Source organism: Urocitellus parryii, chromosome 2, assembly GCF_045843805.1.
Source record: "Urocitellus parryii isolate mUroPar1 chromosome 2, mUroPar1.hap1, whole genome shotgun sequence".
Taxonomy (NCBI): domain Eukaryota; kingdom Metazoa; phylum Chordata; class Mammalia; order Rodentia; family Sciuridae; genus Urocitellus; species Urocitellus parryii.
This window is the reverse complement of record NC_135532.1, coordinates 154,192,392-154,206,791: the sequence shown is the minus strand read 5'-3', so window position 1 is coordinate 154,206,791 and position 14,400 is coordinate 154,192,392.

The window sequence follows — 14,400 nt, the reverse complement described above, 5'->3', positions numbered from 1 at the left end:
CACAGGAGATTTGCAGGGAAATCTCATATCCAAACCATAATGCACTCAAACCACTCTGAACAAGAATAACTTATTCCATTTGATATCTTTTAGATACTTTCAAACATACTGCAAAATCCATCTAATAGAAAGTATATGTTTTGTAGAAATAATTTCATTGCCACCTTTTAAACTTTCCTGAAAAAGGTAAAATAATATGGATTATTTCCATCTATTAAAAGACCTGACCCAATGAAAACAATTTTGATTTCAAATAGGTTTTTAATGTCAGTCTTGAAATAAGCTTCATTGCTTTGAAAGATATTTTTAAGTGTATAAAATGTTTTCATACGTTGCATTTCTTAGGATATGTGTTTTCAAGAATTTGCCTTGTTCTGATTGCTGACATTCACTATGAGCCCAGATGTTCACAACATAGTATTAAAGTAGAAAGATATGCATATCATTATTTTATAATTCCACTTTTAATTTTACGTATTTTCGTCTGTTGTTTTAATGTTTTACTCCAAGAACTAAGAATAAGCAAGAAGTGTACTTCATAGAACTTCATGATTGTATTTTCAAAAGAAAGAAAGAAAGAAAGAAACAGTATTTGGAGTCTACAGTGACTACCTGGAAACAAATAGTAGTGTTACTTGAGAACTAACACACATGGCAAGCCAAGTCTACATGTGGCCTGAATTCAAAGTCATTGCAATGTCCACAACATGAAGTGTTCTTCAAATGTGGGTGTACATCAGTATGGGCAGATAGCTTTTCTTAAAGAAGGCACTTTGGGAGTATTCGGTGGATTCTGGAGGCAGGGTGGGACAAGAAGAGATGGAAGTAGCGTAACAAGGATCTCGATCAAGTCTACAAGTTAAATATAAAGAGAGGTTATTGCATCTGCTGATTCTCAGAAGTCCAGGACCAGTTTTAAGACATACATGAAATCCAGAAATCCTATAATACCAGGGAGCCCTAAGGGGAAAGAGGCTGCTCCAGAGTCCCTGATTTTCAGTAGGCAGCTTAGGTTGATACTGAAGCAATTGTCTACTTTTGCTGCAGAACTAAACCTGGGGAAATGTTTAATTTTGTAAGACTTTGGGTTGTTTTCACATGTTACTGAAACATTGAAAAACTGAAAGCTTTGTGCTCTGGGTTATTTGTCTAGACTAGGAACTGTGACATTGAGCTCAATCCCTTCTGGCCTAACTAGCTCATCTCTGACTCCTATCCCTCCAACCTAGGATTTTCTGATCTGTGAATGTCACAACAATATTTACAAAGTACAGAACAAACCTATGCTGACTGAAAACTGAGTTCACATTTCTAGACATAGAAACATAAAGAAGGAGACTATCAAGGATGTAAAATATTTTTCCAATATAATATAAATTGTTAGATTATTTTTTATTTTTAGCAATTTCAAAGAAAATCAAACAGAAATAAAGCAACATTGGTTGCTTTGTGGGTTTTTCACATGGTAGATTGTTCAGAGATGGAATTTAAACTTTATATATATTATTTTAACCTACAGTCTCATTTTAACTCACAAAGCTTTTATATTGTGTGAATTGTGAAATGTGTGTAAATTTGCATATGTGTACACATATGGTTTAGAGCAATGGTATATATAAAAGACATTTAAGGTTAAAACAGTGATACCTGCTTAGTAAAAAAAATCTTAAAACTTCTACAGTTTGTGTAGAAAGAATATTTAAAATGAAAGATCAAAGCTGCTTTAAAATATGGAAGAGTTTTACCAGGAAATATGTCCAAGCACTTGGTACAGTATAGGTATAATTATAAAATAGGTGCTAAGCCATAGTTAGACAGGAGCAAGAAGCTCCGGTGTATTTTTCTTTTCTGTTTTTGGTGGGGAGGTTCTGGGGATTGAACCCAGGGGTACTTTATCACTGAGCTACAATCCCATTTCTTTTTAGTTTTATTATGCAACAAGGTCTTGCTAAGTATCTCACTAAATTGTTGAGACTGGCCTCGAATTTGCAATCCTCCTGCCTCTACCACCTGCGTTGCTGGTATTACCGGTGTGTGATTCTGGGCCCTGCTCTGGTATGTTATTGCACAATAAGGTGACTATGGATAACAATAATGGTTTGTGCACTTCAAAAAGCTTTAAGAAAGGATTTGGACGTTTACAACAAAAAGAAATGATAAATGTTTGAGGAGATAGGTACATTTACTCTGATTTAAACATACAAAGTGTATATATGTATTGAAAAATCACAGGGTACCTCATTAATATGAACAATTGTTATGTCTTATGTGTGTTTAAAAATAAAATTAAAATGCTATTTTTTTCATTTTATGTTGCTTTGTTTCTTCAAAAAAGGAAAATATGGTATTAGCAGTTCAAAACTATAGGTTGACTCCCATGGAAATGAATATTAAAGTAAGTTGTCTTGGCTTGAAGTGTTGAGAACACCCATCCTCAAGAATACAGTTGAGATGAAAGGTAAGTATTTCAGTAAAAGTCTACTTGAAGTGTTCCAGGGCTATTATTATTATTTTGGGGGGTGGGTACCAGGTACTCAACCACCAAGCCACATCCCCAGGCCTATTTTGTATTTTATTTAGAGACAGGGTCTCACTGAGTTGCTTAGCATCTCACTTTTGCTGAGGCTGGCTTTGAACTTAAGATCCTCCTGTCTCAGGCTCTTGAGCCTCTGGGATCACAGGTGTGCGCCACTGTGCCCGGCTCCACGGCTATTTTTTTTTTCATGTTTATCATTAATTTAGATAAATTTCATCTTTCTCTAGTCTTTGATCAGTTTATAAATTGTTCTTTAAGGACATAAAAGTTTCACATTTTAAGCAAATGTTTATCTTCATCAGTCTCAGATCATAATTTTAAAAATCGTACTATTACCATTTCACTTGTTTTGGGAAAAAATAATTAAGTATTCTTAAAAGGCAAACAAAACAGATTTCATAAAACTTTATTTATTTAACTGCGTTTTCAAGAAAAGATTAAAAAATTGAAATAAAATATAAAATACATAAAAAATATATGTAATTTTCATAGACTAAAGAGACAGTAAAAATAAAGAAATGAGGCAAATATAGCTTTGCGGTGAACATATTTGTGTTCAAAGCACTAGTGTTAAACACTGTAGTTTATACAATGATAAATAAGAAACAGTCCTGGTCTGCAAAGACATACTCTAGTAAAGGAAGTAAGACATAAATTTAGGTAGCTAGAAGGAAAATTTTTGTAGTGGTTCAAATGGGGGAGATATGCCTGTTTGGAAAAATCTGAAATGACAAAAAGAAGTAGACTTTGTGCTTGAAAGACAACAAACTATAAGGAATTACAAAGAAACTCCTACAAGAGGTAAATACTGCATTAGTTACACAAAGTATTTTATTTTGGCGGGAAGATAAAATGTGAAAAGGAGGATGTTTAGAGATAATTGGGAAAATGTTCATTGAGTCAAGATGATACAGAAGTAAATGGTGGCTACTGTATGACATAGATGGGAACATAAAATTACTTTGATCACATAAGCAATAGGACCTGTGTTTTTGGAAGACTAGAATAATGATTGACAGGAGAAGAGATTAGATGTGGAACATGATTGTGCACTAACCCAGTGACGAATTGGGGAGCATCTACACCAGAAAGAGCCGCAATGGCACTGAGGTGGCTCATGGGAAATGTGATGTATCACCATGGTACCTGGCAAACAAGTAGATGTAGAAAGTAAGGGAGAAAGAAGCCAAGGAAATGATGAGGAGATGATGGCAATAGTATCAGTTGAGAAATGTAAAAATTTCAGAATGGATTAATGTGTCAAAATGATCAGTTTAATTTTTATTCATATTTTAAGGAAATATTGTTGCTATTTATTGATAAATGTTATTTAAACTCTGCATAGGTAGATAGGTTATTGTCCATTGAAGAAGACAGCAATATTTTTTGAAAATATGTACAAACTTAAAAGTATAATAAGCATCATAAAGAGAAATACTTACACTTGAGGCTCTGATAAAGAGTGCTTTTTGGGGTGTGCCTCCCCTCCAGAATGACACAAACTGAATTTCAAGGATGAGAAGAGACAGTCAAACAGAAGAAGAGGACATCAAAAGTTCTTCTAAATCAGAGGTTTGTGTGTGTGCTGTAAAACATGCACCATCTCTATGACAACATATTGTGAAGAGAGAAAAGATGAGTGAAAAGTGAAAGATGGCCATGTGCTGAGCAAGAGGGTGGGAAGGAAAGTGCCATCCCAGGAAGAGGACCAGAAAAGAGCCAAACCACATAGGTCCCTGCAGTTTATGTCCAAGTGTCCTTTATCTTAAAAGCTTTGGGATGATGCTGCAAAAAATTTAAGCATCTTTGGAGGAAGAAATGGTAACACAGACTGGTATGGTGGAGTGAGGTAGGGGGAAATGAACTTGCTTCAGAATGTTTTAGATGTAAATGAATATGATTTTATGATGGATTTAGCATTCCACATTAGAGAGAAGGAGGCACTACCTGAGATTAGAATAGTCTGCAGAGGGTTATGATTTACTTCTAGGTCCTTGAGTATAATTCTCTAAGATTAGGCAGTGATCCCAGGGCAGACACAGTATGTGATCAGGCACAGATAGTGGTTAGACAGGTTTATTACAGGGCATAGAAAAGACAAAAGAAAATGAGATACACCCTTAAAGTGAGATAGGTAGTCAGATCACCTAGGAACCAAAATGCTCTGAGCTAACTGAGGTTTGGTTATGTTTAGGATAGGGTGGCAAGTTGCAATGATGGTAAATGTTGATTTTCCTCTTTTGGCCCGATGCTTTTCCGTAGTCATTGCCCATTTGGGGAAAATCATATGCCTGTGCTGTGCTGCATCAAAATTAAGGGCAAACACCTGCATGCTTGGGTTGTTTGCCTTTCCTGGTCTAGTGCCATTGGCAGAAGGTTAGATAAGTGTCATCTGACCTTGGAGGAGCAGCTTGCATGTGTATGTGTTACCTTGGGAACATAATTTGTGCCCATAAATCAACTGGCAGTAGTGCTGGGCCTCTTTCTAGAATGTGGAAGAAGGCTGGTACCTCTGGGAAAATTCCTATCAGGGGCTCTTATATTTTTGTTTCCCTTTCCCACCCTTTTCCTTCTCCCATTCCTGCTCATCTCTAGCAAACTACTTAGGCTAACAGAAAGGCCAAGGTAACCTCTACATTTTTGTATTATCCAATCAAATGAACAAGATGGGATTGAGTAGAAAAAGTCCACATTAGAGGAGAAGGATGTGAGCTGAGTCTTAAACATGTACAATTTGAAGCATCAAGATTTTCAAATATCTGTAGCTATTGGAGATGAAGGAAAAACAATGTTTCTGCAGTCATTGGCAGCGATAGTTGAATCCATTGAGCAGATGAAATCCTAAAGTAGAATACAGAATGGGATGAAGGAAACCAAAGACAGAACTTTGCCATGTGAAAACAGAAGGAAGACATTCTTAGGAAGACGTCAAGGAAGGAAAAATCAGAGACAAGTAAAATCTGGATAATGAAGCATCTTGGAGTTTCATGAAGACTTAATCACTTATTTTCTTTATGTGTAATCTGTGATTTATATAATAATATGAACAGCAGCAAAATGCGCAGGCATAACCTTTGGTTATCCTCTGCATTGCCCCCTGCCCCATGAGTGTGTGTTCTCCTGTTGTGTTAGTAAATGGTTATGAAAATTACTCTTTATCGATAGTCTTGCTATATTCAATTGAGATCTAAAAAAAAAAAAAAATCCAGAAGTTAGTGGAACTTACTTTTATCTTTTATATGAAGTTAAAGAAACCACAGCTATTGTTTGAGCCTGACTTGTTGAGCTCTTGTGGCCTGGAGCCAGTTAACTCAACAATGCATGGTATCATCAATGTAACAACAAAGTCACTGCCTTACATGAAAACTATAAAAGCATATTTGCAGGATTGTTCTTGCCCTTGGAATGCTCCTTCCTTCCTTTCCTGTTTTGTTGCTGCCATAGGATGTCAGCTCAAATTTACTGTCATTGTTGTCATTTGGCCACTGAGTATCTTGAAACGTGGTATGCATTTAACCTTGTGCGAGCCCACAAGCAGGCATTCGGAAGTCTGAATCCTTTAAGGAGGTTATCAGATGGGCTGAGTGTTCTTGGAATACAAATATGACAGTGAGGTTTGTATTTTGTCCCCTTAGTGAAATGAACCCTTCAGAATTGCTTTGTGTTTCATATAAAAGTTTTAGCCTGTATAAAATATGGTTTGCTTTCTTACATATTTTCAAAACCTGTTTATGGACTTAAGCAGTGCCCTGGAATTTCATGAGAATCACCCTAATAACAACAAAAAATATCTACTTCGTGAGCAATAAGCCTAAGGTGGAGTTTCTTAACTTTCGCACTACTGGGCATTTTGGATAAGGTAGTTATCTGTTGGGGGACCTGTCCTGTGCATTGTAAGATACTTAGCAGCACTCATGGCCTCTGTCTTCTAGATCTCAGTAATACCCTCCCTCAACAGCTGCAAGTAGTGATAATGAAAAATTTCTCAAGACATTGCCAACTGTCACCTGAGGGGCAAAATCACCCCAGTGGAGAACAATTAATGCAAGAAAGATGCCTTAATAAAAAGTGAAAATGAATACAATTTATAAAATATGTACTATGTAATCATGATTTAAATCTCCTTTTGTGCTTTCTGTCATTAGGTAGTCTAATTATACTTAAAGAATAATTGAAAACTTTGAAATAGTAAAATGATCTGCAAGTAGTAGTACTCTTCTAATCTTTGTTACCCTAATGAAAAATTAAGTAAGCTTGGGGCTGGCGGCATAGCTCAGTGGTAGAGCACTTGCCTAGCCCATGTGTAGCACTGGGTTTGATCCTCAGCAACACATATAAATAAACAAAATAAAAGGTATTGTGTCCATCTACAACCAAAAATATTTTTAAAAAATTAAGTAAGCTTTTGGAGGTGGTGCTTTGATTTTTCCATTGTATTTTGAGTTTTAGTCATTCATTTATTCATTGATTCAAAAAGGTTTTTCTCTATGCTCTAGGTATTAGGTGTTGGGAACAAAATAATGAGTGGCACAAGCAAAGTTGCTGCAGTTCCAACAGAGTTTAAATTCTAATGAATGAAAACATAGTGCACAAATAACATTACATTAAGATGAGGATCAACAGAGTTTGATGTTATTGGGCAGGAATTGTCAAACTACATTGCCTTGTTTTTGCAAATAATGTTTTACCAGAACATAGCCACATTCACTTATTTCCATATTGTCAATGCTACTTTTCTGATGCAACATCAAAATCTATTAGCTCTGACAGAGAACCTACTGTCTGCAAAGCCTAAAATATTTGCTACCTGGTCCTTTACAGAAAAAGTTTGCAGATGCCTGTAATAAAATGAGATTGAGTGGCCATTTTTGATTAAGTAATTGGACGACAGCATTTCACACAGATGGCATTTTAACTAATAGCTGTCCAGAAGGAGCCAGGACTGAACTGAGAAGATGACCGGTATAAAAAGTAAATGGATAGGTTAACATAAAATCCCTCAGGCAAGAATAAACTAGTGTGGGTGAGGGTAGGAATAGTCAGAAATGAGATATGAAATACAATGTTGGGGGCTGGGGCTGTAGCTCAGTGGTAGAGCACTTGCTTTGCACATGTGAGGTACTGGGTTTGATCCTCAGCACCACATAAAAATAAATAGATAAAGATATAATACCAACTACAACAAAAAAAATTTTAAAAAAGTATGATGTTGGCCAGATCATGTAGGGCTTTGTACATAATATTAGACAGAAGGGCTTCTACTCTAAGTGAGATGGGAAGCTGAGTGAGATTTGTGAGTTTTGTGTGATGTGACATGAGTTACATTTGATCAGGAACATGCTGGCTGTTCTGCTGACAATAGGATATAAGAAGTCAAGGGAGATCAATTAGAAGGCCAGTTGACATAATACAATGGTTTCTTGTGCTGGACTGTTAATAGAGATTGAGACAGAGAACTTGAGAAAGTTTACAAAGTAGAATTTTCATGACTTGTCAATGAGGTAGATGTGAAGTATAAAGACAGAAACAGGAACAAGAATAATTCCTAATTCTTTGTCTTAAGTATTTGCATGGTTTGCAATGCTGTTTACTGATACATGAATCACAGAGAGGAAGTGAAAGCCCCTGAGGCCAGAAGTTCTCTTTTGGGTCTATCAATTATTCATGCAGATATTTAGATATATAATTCTGGAGTTGTAGGGAGAAGAAGTGAGAGTTGGAGATAAGTATTTAGAATGGTTCTAAAGATGGTATTTAAGCCCATAAGAGTGGATGAGTTCTCAGGTACAGATTAGATGGAGAAAAGCAGATCAGAGGACTGATCAGTTCCACATTTAGAGATCAACTTCAAGAAGGTGCAGCAGAAGATAATAAGAAGGAGTACCTGATAAGGAAGAATAAAACTAGGAACTTGTGGTATCTGGGAATTGTCATTTGATGAACAGACCATTATCTTGTGAGACCAATAATTTATCTTCTCATTTTAGAAGAAATTTGAGAGTTAATAAGATTGGTTGACAACTCAATATTCAGTAGCTCAATAGCATGAGGAATAAACTCAGATTTTCTTATTCATTTTACACAGAGACAGTTTGTAACTATGAGATGTATGAGATATATGCTTGGTTTGTGTCTAGTTAGCAAGTGTTTAAGGAACGATTCCCTCAATTCATTCTTCCTCCATGCAACTATAATGCAATCCCCTATCTATGGCTCCAGAACTGTTTATATGAGCAGAGTTCAGGAGTTTCCTCAAATTGTTGGGAAGAGATGTTTTTCACTGGGATAATCAGCAGTAAGAAGATGAAAATCTATAACTGCTAATGGCTAACTTGCTACCACATGGTGCCAGTACAGAGGCACCAGGATAGATGTTGGAGCTCCTGGAAACTTGGTTGGGCACTTGGTACAAAGTGCACAACTTGCTGTACCTCCTGCCATTATTTACTTAAATTGGCTTTAGTTGGCTTTTTTACCATTTGAACACTAGAATTTCTAGCACATTATTTTGTTTATATAACAGAATGTCTCTATTTGCACAAAAAAGATGCTCAGTAGCTATTAGTTAAATAAAATCAAAGTGTTTAATGATATAACATATCCTGATTTAAAATGAAGCAACCTATTTATTCAACATGGAAGAATTAAGGATTTGAAAAAAAAAATTTCCTTTAATTTCTATCAAAAACATTGTTTTCTAAGCAAACAAAAAACAAATTTCAACTGAAATTGTGGAGGTTTTCAAAACATCAACATTTCAAAAGTAGATAATTTAAATATGTGTTTTCAAAATTTAAGACCTCTCTACTTTTTCCCTTTTCTCTACTTTCATAGTTTGGTGTGATGAACAAATAAATATTTCAGCAGATATCCATAGTCTTTGAAGTGTTTTATTTACCTTCTTTCTTATTCTTGGTGATTCTTGAGGTAGAACTGGATAAGCTGGTCTACAGCCTAAGTGCTTCTTATAATTTTTTGGAGGGGTTTTATTGGGGATTTAACCCAGGGGTACTTTACCACTGAGCTACATTCCCAGCCCTTTTAATTTTTTACTTTGAGACAGGGTCCCTCCCCTAAGTTGTTTAGGCTCTTGCTAAACTTCCAAGGCTGGCCTCCAACTTGTGATCTTCCTGACTCAGAGTTGCTGGGATTACAGGCATGCACCACCACATCCAGTTTATACCTCTTTTTGTGTCCCTAAATTGCAAATGATATGATAGGCATTGCTATTATTATTATAATCATATGATGATTCTCTTCCTAAAAATTCTGCTTCCTCAGGCCTGCATGAACTTTTTTTTTTTTTTTTTTTTTTTTTTTAGTGGTGGTGACAAAAAGTACAAGTCCTCGCCTGTACTGGACAGGAAATAGCATTTTCAAGAGTTCCTCATTTCATTGGAATCAGAATGAAAAATCTGACTTATGTTTCCAACTTTAAATAAAAATGGCCATCATCTTTGTGCCATATTTTTCCTTCCTTTCTGAAATTACCAACACTATTGACTTTTTTACTGCCAGAGAGAAAGTAATCCCCTCTTTTCTGATACTACCTGAAGGACAAAGGTAGTGACATTTCATCACTGTAAGCAATCTGATTTGCCAGAGCCCACCTTCAGGTTCTATAAATACTCTGATTCATCTAGCACAGTTTTTTTTTTTTTTTAATTTTTAGCTGTAGATGGACACAATACTTTTATTTTATTTTTGTTTCTTTTTTTTTTTTTAAAGAGAGAGTGAGAGAGGAGAGAGAGAGAGAGAGAATTTTTATTATTTATTTTTTTAGTTCTCGGCGGACACAACATCTTTGTTGGTATGTGGTGCTGAGGATCGAACCCGGGCAGCACGCATGCCAGGCGAGCGCGCTACCGCTTGAGCCACATCCCCAGCCCCTCATCTAGCACAGTTTTTACACCTTGCTTGAATGTCTTTGTATCAGAAACTATAATGAATCTTGTTTGTTGGTATGAACAGGGTGGGCTTCACTGAAATTCCTGACCACCAACTTCCACAGTTAATTTTAGTCACTGCAAAGTTCATTTCCTCTATTGCTGTGTCTTTTCTGCTTCATTAAAAATCATCACTTCAAGTTTCATTTATGTTTTTTTTCTGGCCTAATCTGACCCGACTTTGTTTTTTCTACACGGCAGGTTGTTAATCAAATTTATACTGATAAAAACTAATTTCTTTCACTTTCAGCATCCCTTCCCAAATTGTCCCTACGTGTGTGTGTGTGTGTGTGTGTATGTGTGTGTATGTGTGTGTGTGTGTTGGGGTTTGAACCTTTTTTATTTTTTGTTTTGAGGCAGGGTCTCATTATTAGCTTTTTTTTTTTTTTTTTTTTTTTAACAATCCGTAAGATGGGTTAAAAAGAACTCTGAGGCTGGCTTTACCCTCTTGATCCTCTTCCCTCAACCTCCTGAATCACTGGGATTACAGGAGTGTGCCACTGTGTTGGATTTACATGTAGTGTTTTAGTGACTACTTTAACACTTTTTCTCTTTTCAATGTGGGTTTTATCATACAAGGCTCATTGAAGGCTTTTTGAAATGAATTTTACTCAGTTCAGTCCATTTCAGACTTTAAATAAACATTTTTGTTTCCACAGTGATAAGCTTCCTTATCTAGTTGAGAATTACACATTAGAAACTACTATGTGTCTGCAAAGGATAAAACTAAAATATATAAGCATAAGAATATTTCTCTTAAATCCTGATTCATCATGTCTCTTTAATTATGTATTGCATATAAAGTTATTATAAAATTTCTTCTTTTAAATTTCTAATAAAGCTTCACCTTAAAACACCTCAATAGGTTATCTGTAGGTTATCAACAGGTTAATAGGTTTACCCATTACAGGTATTAACTGAAGGTCATCTGATATGAAATGGAATTGAAGCCTCATCCTTGATCCTAGTAGAGATCCTTATGGTAGACTTGAAAAACTTCCCTAGCTTTAGGTCTGTCACTGTGGTAACCCGTCTACCAGTAGGTTTAGGTTTGTGAATATTTTTTTTTTGCATACATTCTAACTAATGGTCATGAGAAAGTTGTAATTGATAGCTTTTTCTTAAAAAAAAAACCATAAAATGGGTAAAAAAAAAAACCAGTAGTTTTTTAGATGCAATACACTTGAGTTTAAACAAATAAATGATCTGATAGACCACATTAGTGGTATATAAATCTGTCTTAATAAGCTTACAGTGTATAAAAGTGATCAAGTCAAAGTAGGCTCTGTAATCAGACTATTATAGTATTCATTTCTGAACATCACATGTTTAGGAGATACAAACAAATTGGAGTATGGCCTGAAAAGAAACACCAAAAACAAATAACTTGAAGATCAATTTAAGAAACTACAGTTATTTATCTAAGAAATAGATGGGGGGAATATACACTGTCAAACTAATATACTGTGAAGAGTTTTCTTCCAAAGAAATATTACATTTTTCTTATGACCACAATTTGGAAAACAGAGGTCACTGTCTCCAAGTACACAGACATTAGCTGTTTGTAAGGAAGAATATTTTTTCTCACCATCACAAGTGCCTAAGTGGGAATGAAATATCCTCTCAATATGTAAAGCAGAGGCTATTACACCCATAAAGTGGGATGTATTTGCAATTGAAGCTTTGGATCTTCCTAATTCAGAGGTTTTACTCTATGCTAAAGTATTTCTCCAAATATCATGATTGTTTAACCAATTATTATTAGATATTGTAATATAGAAGAAAGCAGTGAATCTCCATTAAAAAGACTTTTTTATGATGTAATATGGTCTTAAACCTAGTTGTATAAAAATGAACTCACTATAACCCCATTTTTATTCCCTTGTTTGACTTCCTTATTTTTATCAAATGTAGACGAATAGGAAAAAAGAGAGGGAGAGAGAAAGGAAGACTCATTCTTTTTAAACCACTTCAAATTAGAGTCAAATTCATGATTTTTTTTTAAAAGAAGCATGTTAATGTTCATCCCTTTAACTGCTTTTCCCTGCTAGTTCCACCATAAAATTCCAGAACCTAAACTGCCCAAACATAAACAGGTCAATAGCCTCCTAACAAGAGCCCTCACTAGTGATCTGTTCATTTTCATATTTTCTTAGAGATTCCACTATACTAATAATACATCCCTCAAATACTGATTTTATTTTACCTTATCCCTTTTCACTATAGAAAATTCAGTGTAAAATTTTGTTTTGACTTCAGAATTGGCTCAAACTAACAAAGAATTAAAACTTAATTTAACTTGTAATATCTATTAAATTTTGCCATTTTCCTTGTGAATTTTCTGGCATAGAACTGACAATGTTCTTTCCCTTGGACATACAAATTTGATTATTTATTGTGCCTCCTGCATGCATCCTGTTCCCCAACCTTTAACCCTCATCTCTGTATATTTCCTTCTCTTGGATATTCTGAAGGTGGCTAACTTTCCCAATGGGCATTCCCTTGAGTAATTTAAACACATTTCTTTCTTAATTTTATAATAGGCACTATAATTGACACTATAATTGCATATTTGTGGTATATTCATGTTAAATAAAGTAGCACTCAATTTACTGTGCATCTGAGAGAAACTCCAGCTATGTAACATAGCCCTATTGATTTTTAAACCAATGATATTGTTTATTGCACACATGAAAGCATAATTCTACAATAACATATTTTCTACAATATTTCACTCTAAAAAAAATGTAGCAAATCTCTCAGTATCTGTAGGTAGGAGAAATGCTTCCATTAGGTGTTATAAAGCTGAAGAGGCAGGGAACAAGCTATCTACAAAGGAATTTAGAAAAGAAGTTTGAGTGGAAGCAGAATGAGCCATGGAGCATCTCAAACAGTTTGTTATTTTTAGCTGTGCCAAGAAATAGCTAATTTCATGCAAGAATTACCTCACACCTGACCCACAGAAAAGACTGACTATTCTTTATATATGTATGGATACAACAGCAGAACTCTTTCATGCTTTAAAAATTAAGTAGGGAATAACATGAGAAAAAGAAGAAATACCTGTACAGCACTGAACAATTTTGCTTTTCTTTTTAAATTTTCTTTCTTTTTAGTGGAGAAGGCAGACTTATTTGGAACAAGCAACAACAACAACAACAATAAAGACTGTCAAAAGATTCAACAATTGGAAAGAACTGAAGTGACCATTTTCCGTAAGAATTTTTAAATCTTTTTTCTCCATATTCCATTAGGAAACTAACTTTAGCAGGTATTAGTGAGACCCGCCCCCCCCCCCAACCATTTATATTCAACTCAAATAATCCTTCATTTATCCTTTTATGTACATTAAAAAAAATCAATGTTCACAATTTTGATTGCTTTCTCAGCACTCTACTTATGACCTGCCAGAAGACAAAAAATTGAAAGAGATTGTTTAGAAAGCTGGCATGGGGAAGGAGAGTTGGAAATCAATTGTTTTCATCACCCTTGTCTCTTACGAAAGGCTCCTTTTATTTTCAAACTCAGTTTTCTTCACATTCAGATGCAATTTCCCTGGTAATAAAGGCTTTAATCTATATTTCATAGATACTATTCAAATGAACACTGCTTTTCACTCTATACAAAATATAAACTACATGTATCTCCTGACCTCATCCTTTCTCTTGTCCTTGCCCACTGGCCATGAGATTATATTTTTAAAGTATATCTGTTTACTCATTAATTCCAAAGATTAAATAGCAACATGAAGGCTTCTTTATCTTGCCTTTTAATATTGGAACTAGATGTTTTTTTTTTTTTTTTTTTTTTTACTAACAATGCATGTTTCCTTGTTAACAAAACAATCTTCTCTTCTTTTCCTTCTTGATTCAATTTGAACCCCACAGTTGTTCTTCTGAAATACTCATCAAAGTCCTT